We start from the raw sequence: 14,715 nt of genomic DNA on the forward strand, positions 1-14,715 counted from the left end.
CATTTTCTTTCCTGGTTCGGTTGGAACACGCCCCGTAATCACAGCCCAATGGAGCGGTTTCAGACTCACATTCTGACTAGAATCTGAGTATGACCACGTCAGGCTACCCCGCCACACCACGCTGTGGCAAATTGTAGGGTCACTTTTTTTGGTGTGAATGCCTGCTCCACTTTTGGATTTGTTTGCCTTTGTTGACTTATCTCCCCCATCTTCCTGATTTTTGGTCTGATTAATTGATCTTATCTGATACATTAAAATACAGTACACAAATGTGCATACAGTACTAAAATTCATCTGGTGTTGCAATGTAGTCACATGACCTATTTCCATTGCAGTCCTGTCTAGGCTATAGGAGGCAGGCAGGAAAAGGGGATGACATGTATTTGCTACATATATCACATTTTTACACTACTACACCTAATGAAAACAAAATAAGAATGTCCTCCCTACTTTTAGATTGGATTGTTTCAGGTTAGCTATACTAGCCCTCATATTCAGGCCATGACAGTCCTGAACATCCTGAAAATACCTGGTAAAATAATTTTGACATAGACCTTTGTAAAATCTTGGGATTAAGGACAACCCTCAGATTGTTATAAGCTTTTTGAACATTATCTTTTCTTCTTTTAGTTATACCATTTTACCAGGTTATGCAGGTATAATAAAAGTGGCTGTCCACTCAACACACAACATTATGTGTTACTCATCAAATGATTGCCAGCAGGGCTTGAGATTAACACCAGCCTACCTGCCAAATGCGTGAAGAATCCAGCAGTGGCGTGTAACACAGTCACTCTTACTAGCCACTTTGGAGGGTGGCAAATATAGGCCTATATATCGTAATACCGGTGCTACTGCTGTGCCACTGTGCCACCACCCGACACAGGAACACAGCCGTGAGCCAGTGTGCAGACCACGGCTGGAGCATGGTGGCCCATCCGCCCCGACAGTCACAAGAGTCCTGCACACCAGACCCGCAAACCACTGCAATCCCAAAAAAATGATCTCCCAGAGCACGCTCCCGCTACATGGTGGGTTCAGCCAAGGCAACGGTTTGTAGGAGGGAAAAACATTTTGACAAGAGGTTTGTAAAAGAAGTAAAGAGAGCGCGCAGCAGGACAATATACTTTGTGCTCTGCTTCCCGTCACAGGGGACGCATGCCAGCTGCTGACTCTGCTTGAATGACACGCATGCGCTTGCTCTAAACCCTTCTACACACCTGCACCACTTATGCAATAAGAAGATACCTTTTTTTTATCTCTGTCTTAATCGGTTGCATGTGTTCATACAAAAGGAGCTTTACATACAACCTTATCAGTGCTGAATATTAGATGACTGCAGTGTTATACATTTCATGTAGTCTTGATTTTGGTGTTTACAGTGGTCATTTACATTTGATAAAAAGTTGTTGTCAAATTATTGTAGCACACCATCGTCAACTTTAATTAAATAAAATGTAATTTCCAACAAATGAGTGGCTAGAGAAAATGCTGAGTAGCTAACTTTGGAAAAAAAAACACTAGCCACAGTGGCTGGTGAGAAAAAAAGCTAATGTCAAGCCCGGATTGTGAGTATAAGGACAGTCACTTGATGCAAATATAATCTTGAATCAATAAATTAATATTGTGCTGATTGGAGAAGCCTCGGCACCTAGGCTACAACAAGCCTTTTTGGCGAGCATATTTTTTTTATGTAACTGACTTAATTAACGTCTCCCCACTAACCGACACTCTGAAAAAATGGCATGACCACTCCTAAATGATACTCAGGACCTAAATTAAATGTGAGCACAAACTGTATTCTACAGGAGGATCCTACGGGGTGACAGATGCAATTGTGGTGACGAGGGCTGTGCCCAGGGCAGCCGTGTTTAGAGAGCAGCAGAACTACTTTGTTTTCCATAATGATTTATTACACCAGAGATATAATAAATCTTTGTTGCTTTTCTGGGCCATCTACTGTACACGCTTGGATAATAAAAGAGCGCTGCTGTGAAATAGCAGGTAGCTCGTATTAGTTGACCATACGAATCAGTAATGATATAAATCTCATGTTCCATTTTAAGTGCTCTTTATTAAGACCTCTTAAAATGATTTGCATCCATATTCCCAAACACTGCAGGCTTGCAGAATATGTGGTGATTTTAAATCGTCCCACTGATTTGTTTTCAGGCGTATGGGGTACATATATGTTTATAGAGCTAAAGAAAGATAATTTTTACATTTCCAGCTGCTCATCGAAGTGGCAGCAGGGCAGCCACTTTCTCCATCTCCTACTGGGGGATCCCAAGACATATTCAGGCTAGATGCAGGAGAAGGCTTCCTTATCAGATGCCTAAAGTCAACTTGCTTCTTTTTGACACAAAGGATCAGCGGTTACACACTGACCTCCTTCTGGGTGTCGGAGCTCTTTGTACTCTTGTCCCCTTTTCCCTAATGATGAGCACAGCCACCCTGCTAAAGAAATGTCGAGGCTTTTCTGATGCCAAAGATGAACCAATGAATTTTAAGGAGATGGTGAAATAATAAGATCTTATTCTATCAATAAAGATCTGACTTAGGTCTGCAGACATACATCTGAAACTTAGTGAGCAGTGCAGTGATATTGTACAATTATATAAACTATAAAATATACTAGAGATAATAAATAAGATAATAAAATAAGATTTAAAAAGAAGATAGCAAAAATTAAAATTCCAAAACAACTACTGAAAAGTATACTTAGAGGGATGAAAAAAATTAACATGTATACAAGTGTAGAATAAAACAAAATCTCTGCATGGACTTGAGGTTTTCTACCACAAAAAAAAACAACATTTCAGCCATTTGTACCCATGATCTCATTATTTTGGTCATTCCCCAAAGTTAATGATCATAGAATGCTGACACTAGGCCGATCCACCTGTCGATCTTGCGTTCTATCTGATCAACAAGCATTGGAGATACTTGAACTCAACTGTGACAGCAAGTCACTCCCAACCCAATGGGAACAATGAATGGTTTCCGACAGAGTGTCATGGCCTCAGACGTGGAGTTGCTGACTGTCATCCTAATCGCATCATAAGCAAACTAGCTATATGTGGCTTGAGTCCATGTTGAGGTGTCCTTGGGCAAGACACTGAACCCCAAGTTGCCCTCGATGCTGCGCATCGGAGTGTAAATATGTGCTAATGTTTATCTGATGAGCAGGTGGCACCTTGTACAGCAGCCTTGGCCACAGCGTGTGTGTGAATAGTTGAATGGTTCCTGTACTATGTAAAAGCGCTTTGAGTAGTCATTAAGACTAGAAAAGTGCTATATAAAAACAGTCCATTTACAATTATTACATAATTGTAGGGCTGTCACGGTATTTCTTGTTGTCATACCACGCACATTTTGTGAAGTCCTTCAATTTGCCACGATAACTTCCATAAAAAAACATTTTTGAAATAAACTTTTCAAATACATTTATTCCTTTAGTAGTCTCTTTTGTATAGCATATATAGGCTAGTCATCTTTATTTCAGTGTGTAACTGAGAGGCCGACTTTACGTTTTGTTTATTTCTGCTTGTTGTTTGTTCTTAGTTGGGGGCTGCCCCTGAAAATCAACATGCCCGGAGCAGGGTCCAGAATTCCCACTCCTACCGCTACGTTGTATTTATCAGATGAACTGCACCCGCCCTCCCTCCATGCCCCCAGTGCCCAGAGCTCCTTGTGTTCAGCCGGATGCCAACAGCTAAACAGGGAGCTCCTGCACTGGCAGCATGGCGCAGTTCATCTGATAAATACAACGCAGCGTGGGGGGAATGAACAGCTACGTGAGGAGGTGAGGGAATTCTAGACCCTCCACTTTGCTCACATGCATTCGGAATGCACACATTCAGTATAGAAACAGACAGGCTACTAAACACTGTTTATGGACAGTAACACGCTTGCAAAAACAGTGGTGACACGGTGATAACTTGACTCTGCGGTGGGCTTGATGTGACTTCATCAGCACGGTAATGCGGTAACTGAACGTCTTAGGTCAGTAGAGCAGGGGAAACAATAATTGTAATAATAATAACCATAACCATGTAAGTGATGAATTATTTTTTTTAAATCAGTTCTGCATTCTATAGGTTTACATTTGTAATGTGTTTACCTGAGCCTGAGGATCCAATGTTAGGAAAAAAATAGCTTGGCTGTCGGGCAGGTTCTTCCGTTTCAGCGCATATTAGACTATTTGTTGCTTACGAAGCAAGTTGATGACAGAGAGGTGCCGACAGCAGGTCTCTTGATTTATAACAGAGAGTCTTCCCTACAGGGGCAGCAGTGTTTTTGACAGCTCTGAGTTGTCACTTGCATCCAGCTTTTCTAACTGGAAAATTCACATAAAAATGTCTGGATGTAAACATATGGGATTATTTTTGTGCCTTTAATTCCAAGCAAAGGATCAAACAAAAATCACTAACTCAAGCAAAAAATAAATTGTCACCTCACAAGGTAAAACTTAAAACTTGCAAACAAAACATTTGTATAGTCATAAACTATTGGTCTTTTATTTGTATGATAAAATGTCCTTTTGTATACAGTTCCCTCTGCTTCTTTCTCAATGTCTTTTGCTCTCTCCATCACGTTTGCAGTTTTGCTCCCAGCTTTCTTGTTTGCGCTTTCAAACTCTGTTTGCAATACTGACACAAACCTCTCGCATGGGTGGGTCTTACAGGGGTGCGTCCCCATTGGCTAATGATTTTTTGGAGTACGTTTGAGTGACAGCTCAAACGTACCTTCCTGCCTGACGTTTCAGTGCAGCTCAGCCCGGTCTCATGGCAGTTCGTGTAAATGTGACGTTATTTTAATCTATTGATACGTGTTCACGGAGAAGTTTTTGTCGTTTTTTCCGTGGTGGACAACATGAAAATGTGAGTTGATGCGTTTCAATGGGAAGCATATTTTGTGGCCACAGCACGAAAATGGTAGGGAGTAATATAAAAAGCCGAAAATCCGCGTAGGGAGGTTGGTCGGGGTGGTGGATGGGTCAAACAACACAGGACTTTCACCCGGGCGAGCGGGGATCGCGTCCCGCGTGTGGCGCTTCGTTTCCCGGGGATGGCGTCCCTGCATGTGGCATTTTTTCCTGAGTGTTACTGTGGCGCGTCTCCCCGGCGTTTAAGGCACCCTTTCCCCGTAAGGTTTTTCCTAAATCCAACCTCCGCCATCCCGTTATTGTGGCGCGTCCCCAGCGGGCCGCCTCACGGGCGCCTCCCGGCTTATGGAGCGTCCTTTTCGGCCGCCTCCCGGCGTCCTTTTCCCGAGAAAATAACGTGATATTTACACGTAAAAAACGAGAAAAACGTATCTGTGAACGCGTATCAATAGATTAAGAATAACATTGACATTTACACGAACTGCCGTGAGACCGGGTTGTGCAGCTAAGGTTAGTGTTGAGGGAGGTTGGTGAATGGCAGACCCAAAATGCAGAGACGGAAGCAGAGGATCGTTTTGATGATTTAATAAAACAAAAATATACAAAACCAAAAGGAGTCCTGGAAAAGGCAGGCACAAAGGTAATCCAAAATAAAGTCCAGGTCAAAATAGAAACACAGAAACACTAAGACTAACAGGGAAGACTAACACACAGGAATACGAACTGGAGACGAAACACACACAATTAACACTACTAACAGTACACAATGATCTGACACAGGACAAGGGGAACACAAAGACTAAATCCAGAGGGTAACGAGGTAATAAGAGGCAGGTGACACAAGGGCTGGGAAACAGGTGAGAAACATCAGGCAAAAACAAAAGACAGGAAGTAAAACAAGACAAGACAAGAAAAAAAACTGACTGTCAAAATAAAGAAGGAAACGGAGCAAAATACAAAACAGAAAAAATGAGACTAAACACCAAAACCATTAAAGACTTTGGAGAACACACAAACCACTCTAAACAGTGGATTTCTACAAGATTAATAAAGTGCAAGTATTGATCATTTATGTATATTGTCTGTGATGTACGTTACTAGCATGGTTAAGAGACGTTTCTTGTTTTGTTGTGTTAAGTTACTAGTAAAGCTGTGAAGTTAGCATTTAACGTTAGCTAACTGCTAACGTTAAATGCTAGCCAACCAAGTAACTTTGGCTTACTTTAGCTACTTTACTGAGCTAATTTGCCATGGGAATCATATAGGCTTAGTGAGGCCTTACTCAATGGAGCTGTATTAATTATTGTCTTCTCTCTGTAGAACAATGAAACATTGTGGGACCTGCAGGACCCGAGCAGAGCTACGATGCTTTCCCAGGTAGGTCAGTAAAGTAGCTATATGGTCTATTGTGACAAATTATTATCCAGCTTACTACACATTGTTGTGGTTGGTCTGATAATACACAATGCTAGGGTGTTGGTTAAGTTGTACAATGTAGAAGCTGTGAATATAATGTATTCTATCTAGAGGTTGACACATACAGTAGAAATGCCAAATACATTTACTAAATTATCCATTGAAAACCCCCTAAGAATCTTAAATTCTTTTTGTTACAATTGTAGCTAATGTTAAATTGCTTAAAGCACCTCAAATTATGTTGTCCCCTTTTCAGATAACTCAATGGAATGCTTTTACTTGCAATGGGCTTCATCAATCACGCAGACACAATCCTACTTGAAACAAAAACCCAAAAACGAAGACAAAAGAAAAGTTAAAATGTATTAAAAATGTAGCAGAAGAAAAACAAACTCAAAATCCATTAACCTACTTAGAATATAATGATTAATCCCTTATTTCAATTACAAAATATTCTGGCATGGGGGAACATATCAAATAGTTCAGAGAGAAGATTACAATGATTCAAGCATTCACTCTCCTAGACAGTCCTTCATTAACACAGGAGACAATACTGTAAGAGTTTGTTTGTTGGAAGAATAACTGAACCTTAATGTATTTAGACAGGAAAATGGATTTAAAGTTGAATAAGACTAAAACTGTAAGGTATTCTCCATTTCTGTCCCTATAGAACAACACTAAACATGGACAAGAAATGTAATCAAATGAAACCAATCGTTTTAAATATTCAACGTTTTAGCAGGCATCTTTGCCCCCTCAAAACAGAGGGACTGAATGTTCAAAGCCGACACATTTTCATACATACTCAACTGCTAGCTGCTCATTCATGCATTTACTGAGAAACTCCATTCAAACTTTAAAACATTCCACATCTTTCATATGTTCAGGGTCGGCACCCGACTCTTCAAAGACATACCGATTAATCCATTTCCACTTTTTGAGCCAGTCTCACTGCTCCACCCTTTTCCACAAAAATCAAACCAGCCATCCACTCAAAAACATACTGTACAGCATTCATACTGCAATATCCTCAGAAGATAGTTCTACATAATGGAGCTGCTGTTCGTTCTGCCACCCAGAGGATGGAATTCCCCAATGCTATCAATTCAACACAAACGAATATCCACAATTAATCCACAACCACACTGCGCCTGTAACCTCAACACGTCCACAAACCCCACCACTGAGCTGCGCGCTCTCAATTTCAACAAACCAATCTTATTTACAATTAAGTTATAACCACACTGCGCTTCCAATTTCAACACATCTTATTTACAGTTTCACAAAACACAGACTGCGCGAGTCGCTGCCACGGACTCAAATTCAAACACAATTCTATTTCAAAAATATTTACAGTAGGCCTCTGTACAATTTCCTAAGTGTTTTTACACAATTCAACTATACCTATTTAATTGATTTTTTCTATTTCAATGCTATGGTCACGAGAAAAAACTGGGGGGTCTTCTTTGGCGCTTTATTTCCGCCGTCGCCGCAAAATCAGCGTTCCCAAATCCTACGTCCCCACAGCTGTTAAGCTGGCTTTGAAAAAGTCTTAATCTTTCCTCCGTGCCTTACAGAGACTTACTCTGTCGCCACCCTCGCGGTCTTTTATTTAACATTTTTCAGAGTCTAAATCGGCCGGCTGTTTACGGACTTGTACTGTTCTTTTCAAGGTCTAATACCCCGGCCAGCTTCACGGACATTTTTATATTTTTTTCAAGGGCTCCACCCCGGTCAACTGTACGGACATCTATAGACTATGCACACGGTACCAACACTTTCAAAGGCTTCACCTCGGCAGACTTCTACGGACTTATTGTGTGTGCATTAGCCTAATAACACCATGGATTTCACAGGCCATTTAAGCTTCCCATCACCACATAAATCACACACAAATGATTTACAATTACTTTTGACTTAAATTTGGCATTACTTTTTCAATACTTTTACAGATTTTAATAGACTTACGAGTTTGACGCTGCTGATCTCTCCCACCTAAATCTTCCTAAATTAACTATTTGCAGAGTTTCGATAAAAACTGTTTCTGGCTCACCTTTCAATTTCGGGCTCTGTGTGAGAGATCAGCAGACACCAGCTCCTTCTTTCAGTTTGCATTTTTCCTTTCGTCCTCCAAAAATCCACGTCGAAGGGTCACCAATTGTTAAGAAAATCAAAATGACGTGTTCGTTCGATTTCTGAGGAGGAAAGAGAGGCTTGGTCCAATTGAAAGATTAAGCAAAGGGTTTAATGATCAACACGATGAAAATGACATGACAAAAACAATCAAACATAAAACATGAAACACTGCCAGCAGTGGACTACAAGACATGCTTCCCCTTGTGGGGTCACAGTTTTGCAGTCATGTGACATGACAAAACAATACACTGTAAACAGCGGACTGCAGAACCTTGTTCCCTTGTCGGGTCCCAGGTCCGCAGTCCTGAAATCATCTCTGTTTCCGAATTATATTCCTGTCTCTCAGGATAAGGACACACCTCTGAATTTCAGGTTTACTCCAGGTCACAGACAAAGGTTGTTTATCATGGTAGTGCCGATTCTATTCAAGTTTACAGAGATATGCATTTCCTTTGTTCTAATCAAGTCTGGTCCAACAGTGGATGGTTCCCCAAAAAGCAGAGACAACAGTTACCTTTCCATTCCATTTCAAACAAAGAGTTTGGAAGCGCAAAAGAGAAAGCTTGGAGCACAACTGCAAACATGATGGAGAGAGCGAAAGAAAGAAGCAAAGGGAACTGTGAACAAAAGGACATATTATCAAACGAATATAAGACCAATAGTTTACGACTACACAAATGTTTTGTTTGCACGTTTGCAAGTGCGTGGTCGACCGAGAGAGAGTGAGAGGCGGTGGATGTGCACAGAGCAAGAGGTACATCAACTTCGGCCCTGAAGGCAAAACCAAGTCTCCCCTGTGCCTCCCGGCCGCAGTCTGGAAGCTGAAGCAGGAACTGTTAACACAGGCTTTGTGTTTCCCTGTTGTATTATTATTAACTTTTGAAAATAAAATCAAGCCTCCTCTTATGGAGCAAGGACAGTGACAGTAATTTTTGGCATCGAAAATAAAAGTTGGTATTGAAAATGAGACTTTTAGTGACAGTTTTTTTCCCCCACTGACAATGGTTTTCAACTTTCTGTCACTGTTTTGGCGTGGAGGCGAGGGGGCCAGGAGAGTGTGATTTATTTATATATAATCTGCTTACTAAGGAAAGAACGGTGCTCTTCTGGACCTGTCATCCGTAACTAAGTAACTGTCTTGAACCATGTTGTCGTTATATTAGGTAGGCCCACTCAACAGTTTTAGAACAAGCAATTAAAATAAATCTGTGCAGCGGAGCAAGAGGTGAAACATTGTTTCAGCAAAGTATTTGAAGAAGAGTTGACACCCCTTTGCCAATGGTCGCATCATTTCGATGAGCAGACATTGAAATTAACAACAGGGATTTATGTCCAGTTGCAAGTTCAAATACAACAGCACCAATGTGTGGCAAGTGAACAGAAATAGACAATTAAATCATTAACTAAAAGTCATGATTGTGACAACCCTGGGCCACCGTGCCGCGGACAAGCCAGACTGATCTCATAAAGTGGCATGGTATTTTATTTTCAAAGTTAATAATAATACAACAGGGAAACACAAAGCCTGTGTTAACAGTTCCTGCTTCAGCTTCCAGACTGCGGCCGGGAGGCACAGGGGAGACTTGTTTTTGCCTTCAAGGCCGAAGTTGATGTACACTTCGGGGTTTACTTATATTAGACAACTTTACCAGTAATATCTTTTCAATTCGTATGCCGTTTTTGCGTGTTATCTAGACGCATAATCACTTTTTAGCGTGTTTATCAATGCCGTTTGTTCGCCGTAGAGAGTAGTATGAAAGGACGTAAGTCTGCAGAAAGAGGTTGGTTGGATTTGTTCATGGGTAAAACACAGGGCTTTCACCCAGAAGAGCCCAGATCGCGTCCCACGTGTGGTGTTTTTCAACCGTTTTTTTTTTTTTTTTTTTAAGCCTTCCCCAATGTTTATTTCCTAAACCCAACCGTTTATTGTTTTCCTACGCGTGTGACGTTGGTCACCGTCGTGTTTTTGTCGTTTTTTTGTGTTACTAAAGCCTTTCTCAATTTTCCTAAACCCAACCTTTTTTATTTTTTTACACGCGTGTGACGTTGTTCTGGCGATAGTACGGCACGTTCTCGCGATAGTACGGCACGTTCTCGAGATAAGACACCACGTGGCCATGATGCCATGTTGGACAAGCGGTACAAGGAGGACAAGAGTAGCAGAAAACCACTTGCAGCTGAAGCAGTAAGACAACAGGAATAACATAATCTAGCTTTAGGAAACTGGATAACTGATAATTATTTAGCTTATTTTCCTGCACTTGTTTCATCAGAAATTCTAATATGCTAACCAATCAAAGACCGCAAAATATTTTGGTTGTCTGAGTAGTTTAAACTTACCTTACTTAATCATGTTCATTTGGGTTGATACTACATTAGTTGTTTGTGTGTTGACTTTTTGAAAATGTATTCTGCTGTGGTAGTGCTGTAGTGGAACGCAATATTTAAAAAGCTATTTCTGATATGTTGTAATTAGTTATATAGTCATGTAATTAAACTGTATACTATATTACCATTGAATAATATTGTATGTTCCTTATATTCATATTGTTCTACAAATTATGAATAATCTTGACCTACTTAATCCTTGACTCACTTTCCTACTCCTTAAAATTTCGTCGCTTAAAAATTATCTTTTTTTGTGAGTTCTGCATTGTCAAATTGATGTGCTGCCAAGGTCTTTTAATTATACCTCATAACCCATCAGAAAGTGGGTTATAGGTGGGTAAGAATATGTGCTGAGTTAAGATTTTATAATGAAGGTACCATTTCTAAGTCCATAAGCATTCACAGTTTATGACCTGCCACTACTGTGGAACTGTGATGTACTTGAGATCTCAACATGAGCAGAGGATTTTTGTCATTGCTATTGTTGTTATCACTATTTTCATAATTGCTACTTCACCAAGTGCTATTTGTGCTGGCAACAGATTGATCTTTAGTAGCAGATTTAGCAGCAGAATCATCTTGTGGAGAAGAAAATGTTATTACCTTTGGGAGTTTAGCAATTTGCTTCTTACTTGTCAGTCTCTTAAGAGGGGCCTTGTGGAAGATTTGGGGGGCCGGAGGCATTTGCCTGTTTGCCTGGAGGTACTGTAGATTTACACTGCAGTATGGAACCTTGTATGTATGTAGGAACGGTGGGTGGGAGCATCCAGCTCCAGGTGTGAAGAGAAGAAAGAAGAGAGGCAGAGAAAGAGTTCTTATGAATTCCAGAAGACCCCACCTCCCCCCTCTCACTCTGTCTGCCTCTCTCGCCCTCAGACCTTGTTCACTTGATGACCTGTGGAGCCTAAGACAAGCAGCTACAATATCTACCTTGATCTGAATGATCTGTAATGTTCAGACACACCTCCCGTCTGACGGCCTCAGCTGACTCCCACTTCTGCTAGAATATTTATCTTGCTGGAGCCTATTTGCTATTCATTTTGATCTTGAAAGACACAGTAATAAATAAATATATGTAGTGGAACAGTGCATAATGCATTGCAAAAGAAGTGGGTGGCATGAAGACTGAACCCAACTCAAAGGGGTACTTGAAGAAGATGAGATAATAGAGCATGCACAGATTTGCACACACCGACGCACATATGCACACACACACACATACACACACACACACACACACACACACACACACACACACACAAACACACACACTTATGCAGATGTTTGGTGGCCTGTAGCATCTTCAGTGGCTGGTGTACCAGAGGATCAGTCACATACTGTAAGTTAGAGACGGTGCTATAGGAAGGAGATCAAAGACACACACACACACACACACACACACGAGCCTGCCTTAGATTCACATTTCTGAACTCCACTTGACAGAAATTAGGAAAAAAGCTTTCCATAACATTTGGAGTAAATTTTTTTTTTTTAACTGGCTCGATCCCAAGGTAATGCAATTTTTGGAGACAAACTGAAACATTTGCATGGAGCAACTGGTCTGAAGAACCATATCAGTTATTGCACATGTTTTAGAAATTTACAACCTTCTCTTCTAAAACTTTTGTTTATATACTAAATGGGATTCCCTTTTGGCGGAAACATGATTGCTTTATGCTTTATGTTGACTGGCAATGTTTTTTTTCCAGTCCAGGAAGCGCTCTGTTTTTGTACCACACAGGTTGTAGAGAACTGGATGGTGTGCGTACAGGACTTTGACGTATGAGACTGAATCTCAAGTCTGGCCTCCCGCATATGGTTAGGTTATAGCTACTATAAGGCTTCCTCCTCAACGTTGATGATTTATATCATAAGTCTAGAATATGTTTTCCTACGTGGATGATTCCACCATCTTTGCACCAATAACAGCTCAAAGGTGGAAGGTCCCCTTTGAGCCCAGTAAATGTGCAAGGCAACGATCCCATCTTGCCCTGATTTCCTCTTTTGGAGAACAATTTAAAAAACAAAAAAAGCTTAAAGAGCAGATGGAAGTTCTGGGAATATGCATTGACAGAAAACTCCAGTAGACCAACTGTCTGTCTAGCATATGCAAACGTGTTGGACAACATCTCGGAGCATTGTGGAAGTTGGCCAACTAGCTTGATCCTAGAACCAGAGCGTTTTCATATTCAGGCCTGTGAAACAGGTTGTTGTGCTAAACTCTATAATGGCTAAGGAACGTTTTTGCTGACTTTTTAAGGGCTTTATGTCAACAAAACTGTAAGTGAGAAGGCTATATAGGACATGCAATAATACGGTCATAGATATTTGCGTTTTCGATTAAATAAAAGCATGTCAATAAACTATACATGTCTGACCCATGATGTCATTCTTATTTTCCAGTGTGGCCCATGGTGAAATTGAGTTTGAAACCCCTGCCCTAAAGGATTATGCCATCACCAAGCTGAGCCATCGCAGAACAGTTGCTGTAACAACTTCTTGTCAAAATGCATACTCCTAACTTTTCAGCAGACCTGAAAACACTACTACCCTCAACTCATGTCCCAGGAATCTCTGAATCTCTCGGTTGTTACCACCAAGCCATGCTTTGTCATTCCCCAGGGCTTACACCAAATGCCTTGACAGGAGCTTTCTCCACTCTGCTGTAACAACATGGAACAGCCTTCCCCCTGCTGTCATCGGTGACATCACATCAAGTAGTGTTCAATCCTTTAAGAAGAGATTGAATAAACATCTCCTCAGCATGAGATTGCTATCCCAAAGCTCAATGACTTCAAGCATGCACTAAACAGCTTCATATATATTCCTGAGTGGCTGCAGATCAGTGATAGGCTGTCTGAATGTAGCTTGTATCTGCTGAAGAAATACAAAATAAAAATGCTGTCAGTCAAATCAATGCTTTTTTTTAGCTGCATCCTTAAAAACTGAGTAATGCAAGATAACAGCGCAGCAGGCTATACACCTACAAGCTATAACTAAGTACGTCTACTCTTACCTAACCATAAAACTGAATGTGTTGAAAACAAAAAGAGTTGACAAAACTGGAGGGCAGAGTGCGTTGTAGTGTATGTGGGCTGGAAAGTGAATAATATGGATATTGATTCATAGTTCACTCATGATTAATCACAAATTTAATGCACATTTTTATCTGTTCTAAATGTACATTAAAAGGGATATTTTTGTTTATATTTGTTTTAATGCTCATGGGAGTGGACAAATATGCTTGCCTTATGCAAATGTTTATATTATTATTATTGCAACAATCCAAAACAAAGACAAATACTGTCTAGAATATTCTCCAGAATAACCTCAAAGGTACAGTATGCTTGGAAAATATCCTAAATGCATTATATGGCAAACCCATCAAGCCCATTAAAGCAACAACAGATGGCCGTATCGACCTAAGTATAACATTACTTGGTAATACTAACTTTACAGTTGTAAAAGTTACCCAAACAAATCCTTTTTTTTTCAAGCAGCTTAACACAAAACAGTAATTAAAAAATTAAAACATGTCTGTCATTACTTTCTGACTTACCTACTCTGTGGCTCCGAGCCCATTGGTACCTACTGAATTATATATACACACATATATATATATATATATACACACACACATATATATATATATATAATTTGCATAGTTTCTGGTTTTTCTAGTTTTTTTTCATTTTTTCATTTGTTGGATTAATCCACATTTGGTCGCTAATGAGTATTTCCGGCAGCAGTACAGTATGTGTGCAACTGAGCCAGTACTGTACAGTACAATGTGTGAGGTCTCAACATGTTTGATAAGAAGACAAAAAGCCTTTATTGTCATTATATTACAATGAATACAATGAAATTATGAGTGCCCCTCCCAGCGG

The 14,715-nt window shown here is 40.4% G+C and overlaps 1 long non-coding RNA gene across 1 annotated transcript; it reads left to right on the forward strand.

Moving 5' to 3' along the window:
- Positions 1–3,692: 3,692 nt before the first annotated feature.
- On the forward strand, positions 3,693–13,745 carry LOC120552453. Its single transcript, XR_005638009.1, has 3 exons — positions 3,693–3,805; positions 6,209–6,265; positions 13,232–13,745. It is a non-coding gene; the product is annotated as an uncharacterized LOC120552453 (long non-coding RNA).
- The last annotated feature ends 970 nt before the right edge of the window (positions 13,746–14,715 follow it).

The sequence above is a fragment of the Perca fluviatilis genome, chromosome 22 (genome assembly GCF_010015445.1).
Source record: "Perca fluviatilis chromosome 22, GENO_Pfluv_1.0, whole genome shotgun sequence".
NCBI classification, from domain to species: Eukaryota; Metazoa; Chordata; class Actinopteri; order Perciformes; family Percidae; genus Perca; species Perca fluviatilis.